Below are 14,457 nucleotides of genomic sequence, written 5' to 3' on the forward strand. Positions count from 1 at the left end.
AGTTGAGTTGGTGTGAGCTGATCTCTGGCAGTTGCAGAAGTCTGGGCGCAGTAGCTTCGTACACCTGCCTCAACCAATAACCTGACTTGATTTTGTAAACGTGCCTTTGGCAACGTCACAGTATTGTCACAGCTCCGTAGACAGTTACTGTTTTCGCTTCCAGCAGTTAGCGCTTCGCAGTTGAAAACTGGCAACAGTGCTGCGAGCTGTCAGGGATCTACTTACGCCATCTCGTCTACAGGATTGATTGGTTGATTTTGGGAAGAGGACCAAACATCGGTCCCATCGGATTAGGGAAGGATGGGAATGGAAATCGGCTGTGCCATTGCAATGGAAGCATTATGGCATTTGCCTGAAGCGATTTAGGGAAATCATGGAAAACGTAAATAAAGATGGCCAGCCGCGGGTTTGAACCGCCGTCCTCCCGAATTCGAATCCAGTGTGCTAACCACTGCGCTACCTCGTTAGGTCGTCTATAGGATCATACCTGCTTGGCGATGATCGGACTATGGATGTGTGAGAGCTTTACTTTTTCAAGTGTTGGGTGTAGAAGAAATGAAATAAATGGTGGCAGCTATCCCACAATAATTTTATTATTTTGATAATAGTTTGTATTGCATTTCTTGAAAATATGTTCAATGTAAGTACGATATAATTAGCTAATGAATAAATCAAAACTTCATATAAATAATTCTTCATTCACTATTTTCTTTGTTACGCCTACAACCCTCACGTATTAAGTTCGAGTGTACCTTTATTACACACTTTCTGCCACAATTACAGACGTGCGCCATATGTCAGTGCACCTTTGTGCGCTGTGTAGGAAAATACGACGTTGTAATCACCATGTCCATCTTATAAACAGCCAAAGTCGACAACTGATGTATTATGCATAAATTTCCCGGTGTCAAATATTCTGGGATTTTCAAAATCCCATTATGGAAACGGACAAAGAAACCTACGAAAAAAGAAAAACACTGATCCTTACGAAACAGAGTGTTATCAGAGTACTGGGTGACCTCTAAAGAGAACTAACGCTGAACACTATGTGATCAAAACTATATGGGCACCCCAGAAACATACATCTTTCATGTTAGGTGCATTGTGCTGCCATCTACTGCCAGGTACGCCATATCGGCGACCTCAGTAGTCATCAGACATCGTGAGAGAGCAGAATGGGGCGCTCCGCGGAACTCATGGACTTCGAACGTGGTCAGGTGATTGGGTGTGACTTGTGTCATACATATGTGCGTGAGCTTTCCACACTCCTAAACATCCCTACGTCCACAGTTTTCGATGTGATAGTGAAGTGGAAACGTGATGGGACACGTAAGCACAAAAGCGTACAGGCCGACCTCGTCTGTTGACTGACAGAGGATGCTGACAGTGGAAAAGGGTCGTAAAGTGTCGTCGGCTGATACTCGTATCCGAGTTTTCACTTCTCTCCTGAGATTTCCTTTGTCACGGTTCAGGCGTGGAAGTGTCGTTGATGGCTTAGCAATCCAATCCTAGCGTGGAACAGGCGGCCACAGACATTACAGCTGATGGAAGGTGGAGGACGTGGCTGAGCCTGGAGGAGTTTACGTCTCTGGCGTTTGTCATTCTCCATTCTTCGACGTTCCAGCTCAAAGTTTTGAAGAGCATTTGAGGTAACTGAGCGCCAGCGACTTCGGTCTTCTGCTATTGTGGACCAGTTACTCGAATCGATGTTCAAGTTTTTCAGATTTTTCTTGTACTGATCCTTATAACGTTTGAGAGGGGCACCTCGTGGCCTTTTACCTGTGCTCACTTCGCTGTACAGCATTTGGCGTGGAAGTCTGTCATTTTTCATCCGCTCGACATGTCCGACCCATCTGAGTTGATGCCCAATGATAAGAGCTTCCATGCTATGCATTTTTGCTTCTCTAGAACAGCCGTGTTGGATATGAAGTCATCCCATTTCAGGTTCATGATATATCTTAGCTTCTGTTGGTTGAAGCGTTCTAGTTTCTTCAGATCGCAGCGATATAACGTCCAGGTTTCGCAACCATATAGCAGGTTGGAAATGACTACAGCTTTGTACACCATCAGTTTGGTGTACAGTGTTAGGTCTTTATTCAGGAAGACACGCTTTGTAAGACGATCAAATGCTACATGTGCAGCACGTAATCTATTCTCCACATCTTTTCCAGATGAGCAGTTGGATGACAGTATGCTTCCCAGGTAGAGGAAATGGTCCACTTGTTCCAAGAGGTTATCATAGATGGATATGCTGAAGTCAGGAACGGAGGAGCCAGGAGTTGGCTGCGCCATCACCTTTGTCTTTGGAATATTGATGGAGAGACCAAATCGTTCGTACGCCCTGCTGAAGGAATCAACTGACAGCTGCAACTCTGCAGGTGAATGAGCTGGAGAGGCATTGTCATCAGCATACTGCAGCTCTGTCACACGAGTGGTACTGGTGAACCTTTTTGAATGGAGTCTGGACTGGTTGAATAATCCTCCATCAAACCTGTACTTTAGTTCTATTCCTGCATTGTTTACGATTGTCTCGTAAAGCATAGCTGCCAGATACAATGCAAATAATGTAGGTGCAAGAACGCATCCTTGTTTAAGCCCACTTGTTATTGGGAATTCACCAGTCATTTCATTCTGGCAGAGGACCTGTCCGGTCATATCAACGTGGAGAGCTTCAATCAGGTCAACAAAATGTTCAGGGCAGCCGAAGCGTTTTAAGACCATCCACATGGCTTCTCTGGGAACTGTATCAAAGGCCTTTTCTAGATCGTAGAAAACAAGTAGTAAAGGCTTTTGCTGTTCTCTGCACTTCTCCTGTAGTTGTCGTGCACAGAAGATCATGTCAATTGTCCCTCTTGAAGGTCGAAACCCGTATTGAGACTCAGGTAGTATAGTCTCTGAAAACGTCTGGAGGCGATTTAAAAGGATTCTTGCAAAAATTTTTCCAGTGACAGAGAGTAGAGATATTCCCCGGTAGTTACCACAGACGCTTCTGTCGCCCTTTTTGAAGATGGTGACAATTGTGGAGTTCTTCAAGTCAGCTGGTACCTTGCGGGTTTCCCACATTAATATAATAAGTGAGAAGAGTCTAGTTTTTAGAGGCAAGCCGCCACCCTCAATAAGCTCCATCGGGATGCTGTCAGGTCCAGGAGCCTTCCCAGGTTTCACACTCTTGAGTGCCTTGCAAAATTCTTGAAAAGTTGGAGGATCAGCCAGCCAGGGTTTTGGAGGGTGCTGTGGGACATTTTTGAGAAAATCTCCAGCGGCAGTAGAAGGGCTGTTCAACAGTGAGCTGAAGTGCTCTTTCCAACGATTTAAGATGTCCTGACTTTCAGTAAGAATGGTGGAGTTGTCAGCAGCTTTCAGTGCTCCTGATGAGGAGCGGATAGGTCCATACAGCTCTTTAATACCAGCGTAAAAGCCACGCAGGTTCCTTGCATCAGAAAGATTTTGGAGTTCTGTGGCTTTCTGTTGCCACCATTTGTTCTTGATTACCCGTATTTCACTTTGACATTTCTGCTTGAGTTCTTGAAAGTGTGCTTTCTTTTCTGCGCAGGATGGATCTTGAGCAAGGGATAGGTAAGCATCCCGCTTTGCATTGATGATGGCTTGGATTTCTCCGTGGTTGTCATCAAACCAGTCACTTCTTTTCCGTGCACTACAACCAACAACATTCTCAGCAGTTTCTTTGATGATGTTCTTTAATGTGGTCCATTCTTGTTCGACGTCATCTGTGGTTGCTGGAGCTTTGTTAAGTTGTTCAGACAGTATGTGTGTGAGCGAACGTTTTTGTTGTTCAGGTTGCTTATGTTGAATTTTCTGCGTGGTGGGTTTGAAAAGTGGGATCGTGGCTTGTGATACTTTGGTACTCTCAAACGGCTGACTAAAAGTCTATGGTCCGTCCAGCACTCATCGATGTTTAGTGCTGCTTTTGTGATGAGAATGTCTTTCTTGTCACGCTGTCGCGTAATAACGTAGTCTATAAGATGCCAATGTTTGGAGCGTGGGTGCATCCATGTGGTCTTATAGCGGTTACGAAAACGGAATTGGGTATTGGAGACGAAAAGCTCGTGCTCAACACATAGACCAAGAAGTAGCAACCCATTTGCATTGCAGTTTCCCACCCCTTGTTTACCCATGACATCTCTCCAAAAACGTTTGTCCCTTCCCACTCTGGCATTGAAATCACCAAGTAAAATTAATTTATCTTGAAATGGTATTTTAGAGAGAGTACTGTTCAGTTGGTGGTAGAACTGATTCTTTGTGTCTTGTGTAATAGGCAGACATCTATCCAGACCATCACACAGGAATTCCGGATTGCATCAGGATCCACTGCAAGTACGATGGGAGTTAGGCGGGGTGCGAGAAAACTTGCACTGCATGGTCGAGCGGCTGGTCATAAGCCTCACATCACGCTGGTAAATACCAAACGACGCCTTGCTTGGTGTAAGGATCTTAGACATTGGACGATTGAACCGTGGAAAAACGTTGTGTGGAGTGACCAATAACGGTACACAATGGGGCGATCCCATGGCAGGGTGTGGGTATGGCGAATGCTCGGTGAACGTCATCTACCGGCGTGTGTAGTACCAACAGTAAAATTTGGAGGCGGCGGTGTTATGGTGTGGTCGTGTTTTCCATGGAGGGGGCTTGCACCCGTTGTTGTTTTGCGTGGCACTGTCAGCACAGGCCTACATTGATGTTTTAAGCATCTTCTTACTTCCCACTGTTGACTGCATCTTTCAACACGTTCGAGCACCTGTTCGTAATGCACGATCTGTGACGGAGTGGTTACACGACAATCACATCCCTGTAGTGGACTGGCCTGCACAGAGTTCTGACCTGAATCCTACAGAAAATCTCTGGGGTGTTTTGCAACGCCGACTTCGTGCCAGGCCTCACCGACCGACATCGATACCTCTCCTCAGTGTAGCATTCTGTGAAGAATGGGCTGCCATTCCCCAAGAAACCTTCCAGCACCTGATTGAATGTATGCCTGCGAGAATGGAAGCTGTCATCAAGGCTAAGGGTGGGCCAACACCATACTGAATTCCAGCGTTACTGATGAAGAGCACCATGAACTTGTAAGTCATTTTCAGCCAAGTGTCCGGATACTTTTCATCACATAGTGTAGCATCAGTTAGGTGGAGATATAATAAGGGGTGGTGGCGCTACAGACAATCGCTGTGCATTGCTTTGAACCCGACGTCTCCATGTTAGCAGCCCGTAAAAATTAGCGGACTAGTGTACAGAACCGCTTCATGTTCTTAATTTCTCTCAGGTCCCCAACTGTTGTTTTAAATAGTAAATGAAAGTGTCAGATAGGGTTTTCAGACGTTTTTCTGGTCTTAAAGCCACATTTGATACAGTAATACGTCGCAGGTGGCCTCATCAGTGTAATATTTTTTTACACGTTTAGAACAATCAAGAAGTGAAACATGTGTGAGCCACGGTTGGCTCATGCTATGCGCTGGAGTAAACCTTCCTTACGATTCTGTTTTTAGTCTCCCGCGATTATCGCGATTGTGTTGTTATCCTCTCCTTCCGTGGGTGGCAGCAGCAGCGTGTATCGATATTCGAACCTTGGACTATCCTTGACCTGGCGCTTATAGTTTCTGGCTGGGCGGTGTGCGACCAGTCAGTCAGTTGGCGTGGAGCAGCGAGGAATTCTCGGTGGGCGTAGTTTGGTCAGGCCCGCTGGCAGTCTCGGAGTGTGTGGCGCTGTTCCCATTGCTACGAGCTCCATGGCTCACCGACCCTGGACACGAAAGTTGAGTTTTGATTTAACCTACCAGCAAGTCAAGACTGTTCACATTGTGTCGATTGTCGATTGGGATTCGTTGTCGGCTGTTGGGATATTCCCGCGAGCAACAACATGGTTTTCAACTTAGAAAACTCTAGCCACCTTCCGGTGGAGTTTCACTGTATTTGGTCATTTGAATTGAAGTGCACCAGCCGACTCTTCTACCTTGTGGCCGTTAACATTCTGGTTACCTGCCCTGGCCGTTGACGTAAATTTCAGGCAGTGTAGTTTCCTCATCGTGTTGTTGCTGTCCAGCACGGTGTGCAGTTTGACAACTCCATGTGTGATTGGTTGTGGGTGCCAATATCTTCTACATTGTTCCGTTGAAATCCCTGTTGTTCCTTGGTCGGGTGAAGTGGAAGTTATCTTGTCGGTGTGTCCGTTGACTGTCGATCGGTTGGGTTGTCGTTGGATCGTGAATGGTTGGCTCGACTGCCTGTCTCACCTAAGCGAGCATTAGTGTTGGAATTACAGGCCGACCCTCGAACATCTGAGCGCCCTTGGGTGTTCTGCCCTATTTTTTTAAAATTTGTTCTTGTTGTTTGTACTTCTGTGGCTTCTAGCCGATTTTTTTAAAAAATTAGAGTTGTTTTGCTCTTAATGCCTTCAGCCTAGTTTAAAGTACTGTTTAACGTAAGCCCTTTGGCATTTTAAAAATTTTAATGTTGTGGAATTTTTCAAGTCTTGGGCCTTCAGCCGATTTTGTGTTTGAGTTGTTATGCTTTTAAGGCCTTCAGCCTAGTTAAAGTACTGTTTAAGCCCTTTGGCATTTTAAAACTTTTAATGTTGTTGAATTTTAAGTCTTGGGACTTCAGCTGATTTTGAGTTTCAGTTGTTTGCTCTTAAGGCCTTTAGCGTAAATTAAAGAACTGTTTCACGTAAGGCCTTTGGTATTTAGAAAAATAATGTTATGGAATTTTAAGCATTGGTCCTTCAGCCGATTTGAATTTAACTTGTTTACTTCAGCTTAACTAAAGAACTGTTTTCAGATAAGGCTTGCCTTTTGAATTTCTATTTATGCTTGCGTTTTAAGTTATTGGCCTTCAGCCGTTTTTAAATTAAGGTGGCTTTCAGCCTGTAATTAAGTCCCAAAGATTAAAGCTGTGTGTTAAAAAAATGTATTGGGTTCTTGTAATGTCTGATCAAATAATAAAGTTGTATGTTCGAGTGTAACTGACGGCCCCTTATTTTGGCCCCTTTCCACAACTTATACTATCTGTCCTGTCCTGTGGGTTAAGCAGGGCGGTTCAGTGTGGTGTGAAAAGGCTTATAACACTACCAGCTACTACTAAATTAGCAATACACCGATAATGTTACTCCTATGGAAGGATACTTACTTGAACGTGATCGTGCGTAATGGAAAGGTATTGGACTATTTTTGTTTCTCTAAAGATTTCTATAGAAGGGAAGCAGCAGCAGAACAAACGGGAATCGAAGCAAGGTTCTATTAGCGGTCAAATACACTATAATTACGTACAAAAAACGACCACCATCCTCTTTGGGCAAAGTTGTGCCAAGTACTAGGTTTAGCAAGAAAGTTAACTATTGAGATTGGCTTTGCTTGATACTGAATTTTTTTTGCTGCAAAGATACAAGACAGTAGCGCAATTTTTGCAAGTAATGTACGATGATCTAACACGAACTACACAGCTCGAGTATTAATGCGTGAGGGCAACAACTGACTCTCAATTACACCTACTATATCTACTTTACAGTAGGAAGCTAATGATCATTGTAGGTAAAAACGGCTACTAATGATGGAGCACTGCTAACATTGACGAGGGGCTCTTTTTTCACATTAATTATTGGAGATTACTACAACTGCAATAGTTACCAAGTAATTGTGTCTTTTCTACCGATTCTTATTTGTATTCTCAAGGAATATTCACTTCCTTGTAGAATTGAACTAAGATGGGACATGTGATAGCTGAATATAGCACAGCCTGAATAGTTGTAACTATTTTCTTACTATGTACACACAAGTTATAATAACGACAGTTGTACTTCTTGAGTACCATTATTGTAGCTGAAATTTAAATCTGGCTTAACATGGGGATCCGGAAACTAGCTCTTGGGAGAGCTTCTGTAGTTTGGAAGGTAGAAGACGAGGTACTGGCAGAAGTAAAGCTGTGAGGACGGGGCGTGAGTCGTGCTTGGGTAGCTCAGTGATAGACCACTTGCTCGCGAAAGGCAAAGTCCACGGGTTCGAGTCTCGGTCGGGCACACAGTTTTAATCTGCCAGGAAGTTTCAATAAACAGTGTTATTTCAATAAAAAGAATCTTTAAACTGATCACTTTTAATCTTCTCTTAGTAATTGTACTCTGATGAAACTTCAAATATCCTTTTATGAAAATTACGGGGAGTATTTCAAAACTTATGCTCACTAAATAATTATGTACTTTAAAACTCCACAAAGTTTATTGATTTATGTTACGAAGGATCATTAGTTTTGAGATCAGTAAAATAGGATACTCGGTATTATCGTAGCAATTGGGTTAGGAGCCTGTCCAGAAAAACGACTAAGGATAAAGTATGGAGGCCGGAGAAACCCCATAACTCGTCTATGCAATTAATCAGTAATCAGCAAATAGTGTCAACTGGTAATTTGAGATGAAATTGGTAGCAGTGTCGATCTGCTGTGGCTATCCAAAAATGAGGCAAAAGTATCCTTAGCTCTCGTTATGTAACCAGCTCTGAAAATTCTCTTCTTAACGTCGGAGTTTCGTAGTACAGAGCCAGCCAAAGTATGTCACGAATAATAAGCCAAATTACTTCCACATCCGAGGCTTTGTTGTATAATCTTGCTGTTCTTCTTGCCTCGTCGAGTTAGCAAGATGCGAACACGTTGCATGCTAGCCACCGGCTGATTCATGGCACAGAGGAACTCTGCTGTTCGCCCCCCAGATTCACCTCTTCTACTACCGCGAAGCCAGTTACGTCGCAGAGGGTCTTCCCTCCATGTTTTACATAATTACAATATGTCCTACGCATAAACAAATGTTCCAAGTAAAGTATTAACATTTCCATTCTTTCACAGTATATTACTTTTGAAATAACATCCATAGATTAATTACAATTACATAAATAGTCATAAAAATGAATAAGACATTTACATAGATGTTAAATGAATCATTTTGGTGATACAGAAGTCACAACGAGTAAAAACAAACTAAAGAAGTTGGACGACAGATGCAGGTATTACCGTTAATAGCGTTACAGGTTCATAATACCGCATTTTCCTTTCATAAGGATTAAAGAAATTGTAGTTCCGTTTGTGCCCTCTTCCCGAAAATACTGAGAACGTATTTTGCTATGTCTGAGCGGTTTGCTGTATCCTTGTACCAGCGCTTAACCAGAGCGCTCTTCGAGTTGCATTCACAGGAAAGTGTAACCATCACCATAAAAGTAAGCAGTGCAACTAAAATTCATATACATAGTAGAGAATATTGGTTGAACGAATGCACTTACGAACGAAACGTGTTTTCTTTACAAATGAGACTATAATGAGAATGACTTGAATCCCTCTAAATGACGCAGACTGGCATTTTTTATCAAACGCTTCTATTAGAAGCTAATGTTTGCGGCTACGCACATGCCGGACGTCAACATCAAATCTGTGACGTCATGGAAACTCTCCTTATCATACCTTTATGATCGTTTAGATTCGATGTGGTCAGAGTGATTATTAAATACTACGGGCCTGTCGTATTCAATTTGTCACGATCACAATTTCTTTCCAGTCTTTCACTAAAAACACCGGTGGGCTTACTAACATATATGTCCCCTCATTCCAAGGCAGATTGTTTGAATCTTAGTCCTCAGGAAGAGCTTTAAAAGTACTGAATTTAGTACTGCGCGGAATGTAAACCGTCCTTCCAAAGAATTTGGAGATTCATTTTATCCCAGACGTAAAAGCGACCTCAGCGCAGTAACTACGCTGTCAGTTTGCACTAACCACTGTAAACAACCAGTTGTGAAGAGAGGACGTGCTATCGTAGTGTATCAACACTGTTGCGTCACAGACTAGAATGGATCAACATCTGTACAGCAAGAGATTCCGCAGAAAGGTTTGGAGAGTAGAAAGGTGTGAAAGTTGTGTGCGAAGTTTGTATTGCAGACCTTGACTTCCGAACAAAAACAATGACGTGTAGGCACCTGCCACGACGGGATTGAAATATAAAATGCGGTCAGTTCTTTACGGCAAAAAATCATAAAAATCATCACAGATGATGATCAACACGAACCTACCACAAAAGTAAGAAGTGCAGGAATTCACATGAATGGTCAATGCTCTGACGATGTAATCGACGTTCAAGCTAGTGCAACGCACGAATTGAGCGAAATGCCGTATTACTCAAGTGGATGGTGGGGAGGGGGGGGGGGGGGGGGGCACCGTGTAGAACATCAAAAGCATTAAAACCACCATTTCAACTATTCTCTATTTTTTATTAATCTATTTTCGAAACCTTAGACTGATGGGGGAAGACTACACTGTAGATGATAATTTCTTTCTTAAAAGACATCATAGTCGCCGTTGACTGTATAAAATATTTATTGTTACTATTGTAATTTCGGACTTATGGCCATTTTCAAGTAACGCTGCAAAGTTACATTCTGTCAGAATATAAAACTATCTGACACGAGAACATGTCGTCGTCAAAATGGCCGAAATTGCAATAGTAACAATAAATATTTTATATAGTCAACGACGACTTTGATGTCTTTTAAGAAATACAGGGTGATTCAAAAAGAATACCACAACTTTAAAAATGTGTATTTAATGAAAGAAACATAAGATAACCTTCTGTTATACATCATTACAAAGAGTATTTAAAAAGGTTTTTTTTCACTCAAAAACAAGTTCAGAGATGTTCAATATGGCACCCTCCAGACACACGAGCAATATCAACCCGATACTCCAACGCGTTCCACACTCTCTGTAGCACATCAGGCGTAACAGTTTGGATAGCTGCTGTTATTTCTCGTTTCAAATCATCAATGGTGGCTGGGAGAGGTGGCCGAAACACCATATCCTTAACATACCCCCATAAGAAAAAATAGCAGGGGGTAAGATCAGGGCTTCTTGGAGGTCAGTGATGACGTGCTCTGTCACGGGCTGCCTGGCGGCCGATCCATCGCCTCGGGTAGTTGACGTTCAGGTAGTTACGGACAGATAAGTGCCAATGTGGTGGCGCTCCATCCTGCTGAAATATGAATTGTTGTGCTTCTTGTTCGAGCTGAGGGAACAGCAAATTCTCTAACATCTCCAGATACTGTAGTCCAGTTACAGTAGCACCTTCGAAGAAAAAGGGACCAAAAACTTTATTGGCTGAAATGGCGAACAAATGTACAACTAAATGAAACTTTATAGCTCCCTTAATTCGCCGACAGATAGTGCTTAGCTCTGCCTTTTGTCGTTGCAGAGTTTTAAATTCCTAAAGTTGTGGTATTCTTTTTGAATCACCCTGTATTATATGACTGTGAATCCCAACCATAAGAAGTTAAACAATTTCTTTCGTAAAATTTTTAATTTAGTGTGGTGTATATTACTGATGCCTTCCACTATACGAAAGGAAATAAAAGATTATACTATCTGCACTAACTAATGCGCAGAGAGTAGGAATACCTGAAGGATTTGCTTGTCGAAGAAATAAAAATGGGACTGTCACCTGGCTCCATGATAGCACTTTTTCTTTATAGACAGTAAGTATAATACGAGTATTAAACTTAATTGCCCTACTTTTACAAATCTGTTATTTAGTAACAGCAGTTGTGGTAATACACGAAATTGCTGAATGAGCTTGGAACCAATTTCGTGCGAACAATTTCTGGCCGATCCCAGCGTAGAGCTTTGCACAGGATTCTTCCTCTAAAAGGCGGCTGCTAGGCAGCTATGTACTTTCCCACGACCGCTACCCCTTGCGAGAAGGGAGATTTCAAGCAAAGTTAATCGTGACACCGAACCATAGCACGGAATCACGAGTCCCAAAATTACAGTTAATTAGCACTGTGAGCGATTTGATTTGATAAGAATGTGTAAAAAAGTGTAGACAAGCACTCATGATAAAGGGAGATTTATGACTCCAGTTAACAGTAATAACATATAATTGTTTTTCCAGCAACAGGAAGAGGCCTGGCTATTGGCAGCGGATTTGACGTTCGCCTTCTAGCTCGATTGGAAATCGAGGAGTTTATTTCAAACGAACGCCAGCCTGCTACAAGCCATGGGACAGTACTTCACTCTCGCCTGCATCTCGGTAGACAACTGACATGTGCCAGGGCTACACAATTTTGGCTGAGCAATATGTTACATGGAAGTGCAGTTGCACACATGGACGAAGAACACTTATACACTGAATAGCCAGAGAAACTGGTACGCCTGCGTAATATCGTGTTAAGGCCACGCAAGCACGCAGAAGTGTCGCAACACGACGTGGTATGGACTCAACTAATGTCTGAAGGACACCATGAATCCAGCAGGGCTGTCCGTAAATCCGTAAGGTTACAAGGGGATGAAGACCTCTTCTGAACAGTACGTTGCAAGGAATCCAACATACGCTCAATAATGTTAATGTCTAGGGAGTCTGGTGGGCAGTGGAAGAGGTAAACTTAGAAAAGTGTTCCTGGAGCCACTCTGTAGAAATTCAGGACGTGTGGCGTGTCGCATAGTCCTGCTGGAATTGCCAAAGGCCGTCCGAATGCACAGTGGACATGAATGGACGCAGGTGATAAGACAGGATGCTTACGACACGTGTCACCGGTCAGAGTCGTATCTAGACATATCAGCGGTACTATATCACTCTAACTGCACATGCCTCACATCATTACGGAGCCTCCATCAGCTTGAACATTCCCCTGCTGACATGCAGGGTCCATGGATTCATATTGTTGTCTCCATACCCGAATACGTCCATCCGCTCGATGCAGTATGAAACGAGTATCGTCCGCCCAGGTAACATGTTTCAAGCTATCACAATCCAGTGACGGTGTTCACGGTGCCAGGTGCGACATAAAGCTTTGTGTCGTGGAGTCATCAAGGTAACACGAGTGGGCCTTCGGTTCCGAAAGCCCATATCGATAATGATTATTTGAATGGTTCGCACGCTGACGCTTCTTGATGGCACAGCACTGAAATCTGCAGCAATTTGCGGAAGGCTTGCACTTCTGTCACGTTGAACGATTCTCTTCACTTGTCGTTGGTCCCGTTCTTGCAGGATCTTCTTCCGGGCGCAGCGATATCGGAGATTTGATGTTTTACCGGATTCCTGATATTCACGGTACACTCGTGAAATGGTCGTACGGGAAAGTCACCACTTCATCGCTACCTCGGAGATGATGTGTCCCATCACTTACGTGCCGACTATAACGCCACGTTCAGCCTCACTTAAATCTTGATAACCTGCCATTGTAGCAGCAGCAACCGATCTAACAACTGCGCCGGACAGTTGTCTTATATAGGCGTTGTCGACCGCGGCGCCGAATTTTGCCTGTTTACATATCTCTGTATTTGAATATGCATGGCTATAACTAATTTCTTTGAAGCTTCAGTGTGTATTTATGCAGGGTGAGTCAGTAGGAAATGGAGGCTTTGATGGGTTGATAGTATTGGCGATTCTCAACAAAAAACTTCAATTGAACACGTGCCCTTTTCTTAGTCGTGTCCAAAAAGCAACTGTTTGAAAATCGCAGGCGTCAGTCACTTGAGCCTTTTCTTGGTCACCGAAGCCACCCGATCCTACTCCAGTAGATTACTGTTTAAGAAGTTGGCTTAAGACTGAAGTCTACAAGCGCAGGGTGGACACAAGAAAGCATCTTCTCGCTCGTAATTTACATGCGTGTGCTCAAGTAAAGGACCGTACGAATATGCTCAGATTAGCTACAGACCAGCTGTCTACAAATGCGTTGCAGTTGACGGTGGACTTCCTGAGCATATTTTGTGAGAAAATGTGCAAGATTAAACAAAACATTAGGTAACAATGTTCCATTTACTGTCACCTGTAGTTGTCCGGTTCCCCATTGTTATCATTAGTTTCTTTGGAAAAAGTCAAGAACAGGACTATGTTCATACGACGATTTTGGTTCAGAATCACCAATACTATCACCCCTAAAAGCCTATAACTTTCCTCCTGCCTCACTCTGTACATTAGGAGTAGATAAGAATACCATTGCCTTCATCCAGGAAACGTTACCGAGAATCACATCAAAAGTGAAATTCAAGGGAGAAATCTGAGCTGGCCGGAGTGGCCGTGCGGTTCTAGGCGCTACAGTCTGGAGCCGAGCGACCGCCACGGTCACAGGTTAGAATCCTGCCTCGGGCATGGATGTGTGTGATGTCCTTAGGTTAGTTAGGTTTAAGTAGTTCTAAGTTCTAGGCGACTGATGACCTCAGAAGTTAAGTCGCATAGTGCTCAGAGCCATTTGAACCATTTTTTTGAGAAATCTGAAACTCATTCGACATTCACGCAGGAACGCACAAGAATGTTCATCGCCGTACTGAAGAAAATAAGCAGAGAATGAGAAAAACACGTCAAATGTATCCAGATCGGAAGGGGGAAAGGAAAAAGACTCACTGTGGTATATTTGGCATTTTCAGATGGGCTGGCTAAAATAACGAACACAAAAATGAAGCCAAACGAGCACAAGATAAACTGAATGA

The sequence above is a fragment of the Schistocerca piceifrons genome, chromosome 8, assembly GCF_021461385.2.
Source record: "Schistocerca piceifrons isolate TAMUIC-IGC-003096 chromosome 8, iqSchPice1.1, whole genome shotgun sequence".
Classification (NCBI taxonomy): domain Eukaryota; kingdom Metazoa; phylum Arthropoda; class Insecta; order Orthoptera; family Acrididae; genus Schistocerca; species Schistocerca piceifrons.